This window comes from Gymnogyps californianus, chromosome 2, assembly GCF_018139145.2.
Source record: "Gymnogyps californianus isolate 813 chromosome 2, ASM1813914v2, whole genome shotgun sequence".
Taxonomy (NCBI): domain Eukaryota; kingdom Metazoa; phylum Chordata; class Aves; order Accipitriformes; family Cathartidae; genus Gymnogyps; species Gymnogyps californianus.
The window spans coordinates 139,750,349-139,758,728 of NC_059472.1; positions in this window are offsets into that span (position 1 = coordinate 139,750,349).

An 8,380-nucleotide genomic window follows, 5' to 3' on the forward strand; every position below is an offset into this window, starting at 1 on the left:
AGAGTCATCGGAATCATCAGGTGCAACAAAAATTTGCTCATGCAAGAAAAAAAAATCGGGAGCTTGGGACTGTAAAACAAAGCAAAGGGCTGTAAACCTTTTTCTAAATGAGCTACTCAATACAAAATCAGGATCATGTTTTCCAAGGGCATGACGAGGTTTCACAACAGAAATTAGGTCAGATCCACATTCCTCATCTTAAGCAGAGCTGATATCTGGTTACCAGGGACCTATTCAGAACATATATGCCATTGTCATACATTTCTTGAGGAAAGCAGATTTTGAAAAGTAGAATGAAACGGGAAAAACACGATGCTTTTAAAGACTGGGGCATGTTTCATACAGATCAGGTGCCATTAAATTCACAGCAAGAAAAACAGGATGAAACATAGTCTGCTCATGTTGCAAAGATGGCTGCACTTTTGGAGAGCCTTCTCTAATTTGAGTTAGACTGGATCCTATGAATCTATAATAGGGTGGGGAAATTATTCTCATGTCTCTGAGAAGCTGAAGTTTAGAAAGAAATCACTGGAAATTTCCAGGAAATGGGAAAGGATGGGGCCCGTGTCTGTCTCAGGACAGCAATATTGGACAAGTCCTTGACTATAATACCTGCACCCTATCTAACTCTGATTAACAGTCAGACACCACTGACTTTAGGTACAATTTCACAGCGCAAGGTCCTTTTCTATTTCTTCTGTAACGTAACAAAACGTTAATGTTTCATTAATGTTAATCTGCATTTCACAGCAAATTTTTGATATTCATCCACTTCTCATCACAGCCCGTACTCTGTTGTTTCTGGGTGTCCTGGCCAGGATCCTTAAGCTAAGAAGTAATTAGTGTTTTCCGTGTCTGGAAAGATGGAAGTTTGGAGAACTTGGCATTCTTCACAATGCAGCTTTGGCAGAGGAGAAGGAGCTAAGACCACCTGCCCACCCTCCATGTGCCTACCCCAGCACCATCCACATGGCTTCTGTCCAGCGCATCCTAATGGCATGGTGGCATCCACAGGGGCATCCCTAAAATTGACTGGATGGGGCAGAAAATATTCAGCCTGTCTTTTCCAGTGAAGCAGCAGAATTTTTAGATGCATTTCAAAATTACTATTTTCTCCTTTTTCAGAGACTTAGTCCAGAAAGAATCAGATTTACAGCAGTAGCTAATTGCACCTTCATAATAACCACATAAAAAAATCATTTTATGGTTCAGTTACTAGCAAAGATGTAAGGGATTTGGATGTAAATTTGGACTCTTCAAGGGTTAGGATTACTAGGGATATTTAAAAGGTACTATGCAGGTAAGCTGCTTTTGTAGCAATACTGACAAGAAGCTACTATCAAAAGTAATTACAAATATCTTCAAATTTTGCTGCTAAAAAGAGCCTTCCTCATATGTTTTTACCAACAGATGACGACAAAATTTCTTCCTTAAGAAGACAGGCTCAGGACCCCAGGCATCCTGCACCGAAGGAGCTCACCTGATCAGGTGAGCACGGCTGAGCGCTCCAGCCCGGCTGCCTCGCTGCTGCTGCTGCTGGGGAAGACGTGCCGACACCGAGGGGAGTTGTGAATACGAGTGTTGGCAAGGGCAGAGATGCTCGTGATGTCCATGTAATTAATGCAAGACATGCTTGCAAAAACACATGGCAAACCCTGACCTGCATTAATCACATCAAGAAGGGGAATTATTTTGCCTGTCACCATGATCATGCTGTGTCAGAAGGAAACTTTTTCCATGTTTGCAATTATTAATATTTGCTGAAACGCTTTAAAGCATTATTTAATTAAACTTCTTTTCACTGCAGATAAGGCCCTCTCTCTTGCTCTTTTCACCCAATTGTCTGTTATCATGCTGATAAGGGTGCTTTTGTCCCACCAGTCATTGTGGGGTTTGGGGGTTTTTTTGCTAGTTATGGAATTTTTAGCGTTTTTTGATGAAACTGAATTCTGAGCTCTTCTAGTCTCTGAATTGTTTCACTCTGCCATACAAACAGGAGGTAACAATGGCATGCAAGGGATCTTTCACAGCGTCTGTGTTTCCCCTGCCTTCTTGGGGGGAGCTCACGGCTGGCCAGAAAACAAGAATTCTCTTTCACACAAAAAAAATCACATATGATCAGGTTCCATGCAGAAATGACAAAGAGATGTTTCTGGAAAGAAAAAAAAAAGACACATCAGGGAAAGCTGAGACAAGCCAGTGAAGATTAAGATATGCAGCATCAGCAGGAGTTTGAATCTGGGTCTGCTGCATTTCAGTCCTCAGCTCCCTCCCTCCCTCTCTCTGACCCCACCAAAATTAAATCAAAATATTTTATCCAAAGGGATGTCCTTCTGTAGGGGTCTTCATCTTCAGCCAATCTACATTTTGTGATGGAAAAATGTTTCATACACCAAACCTTCAGTTAATGGTAATATTTCCAGGAAACAGAGGTTTTTAAATCCAAAATTATTCTCAATCAAGCTGGAGACTTTGCTTCCAAAGAAGATTTTCTTTAATTATTTTTTTTAATTTCAGCACTGATCCATTAACTTATCAGGGATAATGGAGAGCATGTTGTTTCTTGTGTTACAGTGCTAATGTATAGCATTTGTCAGATTTGGTAATTTTCTGTTTACAGGAAGCCAACATTTACCAGTCATTAGTCTTTATCCTTTTCATCCTTTTGCAGCAAGGAGTGATCTGTATTTTCTCCAGTGGAGTCATTGAGATTTGTAAGCCATATAGCCTTGAATCTGATATTATTCACAATGGGAACACTCTCTCAAATTAACTTATTGGAGAAAAATGTAAATCAATTATGTTTACAGCTCTCAACAAACAGAATTAAAATGTTCCACCAGTCTGCTTCGAGTTCCTAATCATTTGTGTGATTAACCCAGTGTCTGGGATTTGCAAGAGAGCGTGAGATGAATTGGTTTCTCTTCATTATCTGACATAGTTCAGTTATTCCTGAGGTGTCCTAAAAAAAACAGGCAAGCAAACAAACCCCCCCTTAAAATAATTATCCATCGAGAAATGGATAACACCCACTGCCATTCCTCAGGACCATCATGCAGTGTATATGCAAGTCGGAGGGTCACGCTCCTGAGACAGCAAATGAAGCAAAATCAATCACAGGCCAAGAATAACCGTACGACCTGCCTGGCTCAGGTCAGCCTGCTCACGAAGGAGTGTGAGTGAAGGCAAGAGAATTCGGCATATGACATATAGAAATGTAATTCTTGAAAATAATGAGCAACGGCCGAAAAGGTGAAGCTCGAAGTGCCACTCACCTCCCCACTACAACATTTTAATACTGTCCTCTGCGGTATCCATCTCTCATCGATTCCACTTCATTTGAACCAGTATAATAAGGAGGCTTTGATGATCCCCAGGGTCTGTCCGCTTTTGCAATTGTGTTAAAAGACAATCCCTAACCCATATGTGTGATTTGGTTCCCAGCTCTGAACAGCCCTTTGGGGCTGGAGGGGTCTGCCTCACGCCACCCCACAGGTCCTGCTCCCAAGCTGACGGCCATGGAGGTCGCATCCAGGTTCCCCGCCCCTCTCCTGCGGAGAGCAGGGACGTCTTTGGGCATGTCTGAAAGACTCACTGTGCGTCTTTCAGACATGTGCAAAGAAATACCAGGCCTGGAGCTCTTTACCTTTCTGTACAGTGATATATCACCGTTTTTAACACTATTACCACTTTTGTCTTCCCAGCAGAAGCTGCCCCATCACACAGACAGGAGATTGAGGCAGAGCCCAAAGCCTAAGGCCATGAAGGCTCCCTGCACCAAAATGCAGTTGCGTGCAGCAGGAGTGCGCTGTTCTTGGAAAGAGCGTGCTGTTCTCAGCAGCATTCATCCACCTTCGAATTTCAACAGCCCAGATCCTTCACATCCTTATGTAAATCTCTGCTCAGTCTAGAGTTTGACAAAATACATACCTTATGCACAGCCTGTACTGATATCTATAAATCCAGCATTTACTGGCTTGACACACTGATAAAGTATCACATTATTTATTCCAACCTTATAATCAGAAAGTCAGAATTACAGTAAATGGAATCTTTTCTATCCTCTGTTTTAAAAGGTCTAATTATTTTATTATTCAATGTATGTACATGCAGATAAGTAATAATTATTCTGAGTATTATCCTGCATAATAGAGCCAGTTAATGCTCAGAGATAATAGCGCAGAGACAGCTCATTATACCAATTTGTACAAAAATAACAGAATTATTTTTTTTCTTCTGAACAAATTTGGTCTGGTTTGATAATAGCAAGTTTCAATCACTTCTTTATTTGCTGAAAGATTAAACTATGTGCAGCCAGTATAGTGATTATTATTTTAACAATGAATCACCATGTGCTTTTATATGGGATTCAAAGAGGAAATAGCCATCCAAAGGATTTGAAGACAAATTCGTGTAAGGCTACACTAAAATAAGGATGATCCTGAAATTATTGCACATCTGTTTATAAACAGCCTTCTTACAGGAAATGTCACTTACGAGTTCATGCTGCTAACAGCTGAGAAAACTCAGATGAGCGCGGAGAGGAGGAAACGGTGATGTTTTCCAGTATCTCAGAACCACTCAAGTTCGAGGTGCAGAAAACCCGCTCAGCTATGAGGTGTGTTTGGTTTTGCCAAGGCTGAACTTATACCCCAAAGCAGGACAAGTGCAACACAGGAGGTGGCTTTCCTGCAAAAAGAAGACAGCTTTATTCCCTGATAACCCAGCTGCCCAGAGTACCCTATGCTGTCTGGTGGATCTAGCAGCATGCTGCCCTCGACATGCGTATGGAAGGGAAGTCCCGCGACAAAGCACGCGTTTGGTTTTTCCAGCCCTTTTTTCTTTTGTCCCCCCGATCCAAGCTCGCTTCATTCAGCTCCTCCTTATCTAATCCCTTACTCCACTTTTGCCCTGAAATAAAAAACTCTAGGAAAGAAGCAGAAAATATAAAACAAACGAAACAATCGCTTGCCACTCTTGGCTCCTTTCTCTCTTACTCCAGTTTGGTTTTTCCTGCCTGGAGGCTGTAGGCATGACATGGCCCAAGGCCACAGGCAGGGCCACCGCAAGACCAAAGGTTCCAGCCCAGGAGACTTGAAGCATCAGCCAGCCCCATGATGCACAAGCCACAGTGCTGGGGAGACCCAGTGGGTTGAGATAAAACCTTGCTGACGGCCTGGCACACAGCGCTGCTGGTGAGGTACAGCGAGGGTTTGGTTTTTCCCAGCACTAGGAATTCCTCTTACCCCCAAAAAAGAGGGCTGGGGCAGGGCGAGCTCCGGGCGGGCGTAAGGGGTGAGGCTGCCCGCCAGTGCTGGGGTGAGGCCAGGACAGAGCGGGACAGCCCGTCTGTCTCCGTTAACAAGACGGGTTGAGTTTCCCGGCAGTGACCTCCGGGTCACCCACAGACAAGTGCCATGCAATTGCTGAGGGCGGGTTTCAGAGGAAAGAATTAGACACGTCCGCTGGCACCAGGCAGAGAAATCAAACCAGATGGGTGGCTGCAGGTCCTAAGGGGAGACTGTGCCGGCAGCAGGCACGTGTTTCTGATGAATACCTGTGTCTGTCTGTCTGTCTGCTCAAAGGCGTGACGCCTCTGTCTCACATTTAGCCACCACCTTCTCCCCATTAATTGTGTTTAGGAGGAGCTCTGAATCCTTTCCATTGCCATTGCTGCTTTCCTCAAGTGAGTTGTTTATCGCTCTAAATGTATAAGATTATAATCATTGTTAATTTTGACTAATTGCTAAGGCAATTGTTTCTTCTTTAATACCAGCTTGATTCAGAGAGGGAGTTTGTAACGGGATTCCGGTTGGAAGCAAAAGCTGCTATTAATGCTAAACCAGCCGAAGCCGGCTGCTGTGAGTTACCAGCAAATTGGAAAGCGTTCAGGAGGCTCGCTGCTTCTGACCTGGGGGAGTGCTCGTTCAGCCCCTGCTGTACCATCAGTAATGCCCCCCCGGCTCACACAGGCAGGCGTGGGAGCAGGCAGGGCACCACACCAGAGCTCCTGGGTGGAGGCACCCCACCGCCTGCCCTTGCTGCAGCTGTCACCTCCCCAGGCTGGCAAGGGCCCTCGCGACACCGAAGCCACGGTCCACTGAGGAGCAGGGTTCCAGGAGGACTCAGGAGCTGTAGCCACCTCAATGACACCCACAGGTCACGGTGCATGGCCTGCAGCAGAAGAGCCTGGTCAACGTTACCAGCAGACGACCGCCTCCATGCCACACCATGTGCTGCATTGCCAGTACACAGAGCTTCCTACTGAACTCCCAAAACCCAACCTCACCTGCCAGCCCCTTGCCTAAGATCCCCACTGAGAGATCCCTACAGACAGAGCTGGGCTCACTCATGCCCTCCAGATGACGGTTGGTTTCTAATCTGGATGATTATATCAGAGACCAGCTAAACTTGGCTATTTGAGACTTTGTACAAGTACCTGATTTATTTTCAGTTTGCATAAAAATATTTCGAAAAACCTCCTGTCCTGGTTTCAGCTGGGACAGAGTTAACTCTCTTCTTAGTAGCTGGTACAGTGCTGTGTTTTGGATTTAGTGTGAGAATGAGGTTGATAACACGCTGATGTTTTAGTTGTTGCTAAGTAGCGCTTCTCTTAAGCCAAGGACTTTTCAGTTTCCCATGCTCTGCCAGCAAGCAGGTGTGCAAGAAGCTGGGAGGGAGCAGAGCCGGGGCAGCTGACCTGAGCTAGCCAAAGGGGTATTCCATACCATGGAATGTCATGCCCAGTATATAAACAGGGGGGAGTTGGCCGGGAGGGGCGGATCACAGCTCTGGCATCGGTCAGCGGGTGGTGAGCAATTGCATTGTGCATCACTGGGGTTTTTTTTCTCCCCACCCCCTTCCTTTTTTTGTTATATTCCTTTTCATTACTATTATTATTATTATATTTCATTATTACTATTGTTAGTATTATATTTTACTTTAGTTATTAAACTGTTCTTATCTCAACCCACGAGTTTTACTTTTTTTTTCCTTTCCTCCTCCTCACCCCACTGGGAGGGGGGAGGGGGAAGTGGCTGCGTGGTGCTGAGTTGCTGGCTGGGGTTAAACCACGACACCTCCAAACCCAGCAAATCTACCTGTGGGAAGAGCTTGGTCTGCTTCCGACTGAGCACTGAGGAGCACAAACATCCTTGGCTCCCGGGGGCAGTTTTGACCAGAGGATCACCAACTGCAGCATCCCTGCAAGGTCCCCTGAGATGTCTCCTCAAAAGGGAAGCAGCTCACCCCCCACCGCACAGACCAACATGGGGGGTGGCTGGGGCTGCACCCAGCATCTCCCCCAAAGTCATCTCTGCCCCAGAGCTGTGTCCTTGGAGCAGGGCATGCCTGGGCCGAGCAGCAAGGAGGAGACTGACCCACTGCCACCTCCTTTTCTTGTGGGATGGGGGCTGCCAGGGCAGTGCCAGGGGCTTCTGGCACGACGACTTACTTTCAAGGAAGGAAAATAAGGCACAGAGGAAGAACTAAAATAAAGTCTCCATGGAAGAGGAAGACTTTAATTTCAAGCCTTTCTGTCTTGCATCCCTTGGAGTCCTGTCCTGCAGTGAAAAGAGAAAATCACCACTATATTGAACACCATTTCATAGCTCATTTCTGCTTTTGATGAAAACTCATTCGTGGGGTTTTTTTCTGCACCAACATTTATGCGTGTGCTCAGGGAACGCGAAGGTTCCCTTTAAGCAAATGAAATATTGTTCCTGCCTCTAGACAGACATTATGGATCCTTGCAATTTCTATCTTCCAGCAGAGGAGCCTGAGACTGTGAATTTATTTGTCTGCGGCTTTTGGATTTTTTCTATGCCAGCTGCGCGAGGGTGAGCGATGCTGCTCCTCGGCTGCGATCTGTCGCTGCTTTGACTGGAAGTCCAGGTTTGTTCTCAGGCCAAGGTGCTGAACCATCTCCATCAGTGACACAAGCAGTAGGAGCCTGGCTCTGCAGGCGCAGGTGAACTTTGCCACCTTCTCCCCTGTATCTGGGGTTGTCCTGGTTTCGGCTGGGACAGAGTTAACTCTCTTCTTAGTAGCTGGTACAGTGCTGTGTTTTGGATTTAGTGTGAGAATGAGGTTGATAACACGCTGATGTTTTAGTTGTTGCGAAGTAGCGCTTCTCTTAAGCCAAGGACTTTTCAGTTTCCCGTGCTCTGCCAGCAAGCAGGTGTGCAAGAAGCTGGGAGGGAGCAGAGCCGGGGCAGCTGACCTGAACTAGCCAAAGGGGTATTCCATACCATGGAACGTCATGCCCAGTATGTAAACAGGGGGGAGCTGGCCAGGAGGCGCGGATCGCGGCTTGGGAACTAACTGGGCATCGGTCAGTGGGTGGTAAGGAATTGCATTGTGCATCACTGCCTTTTTTTTC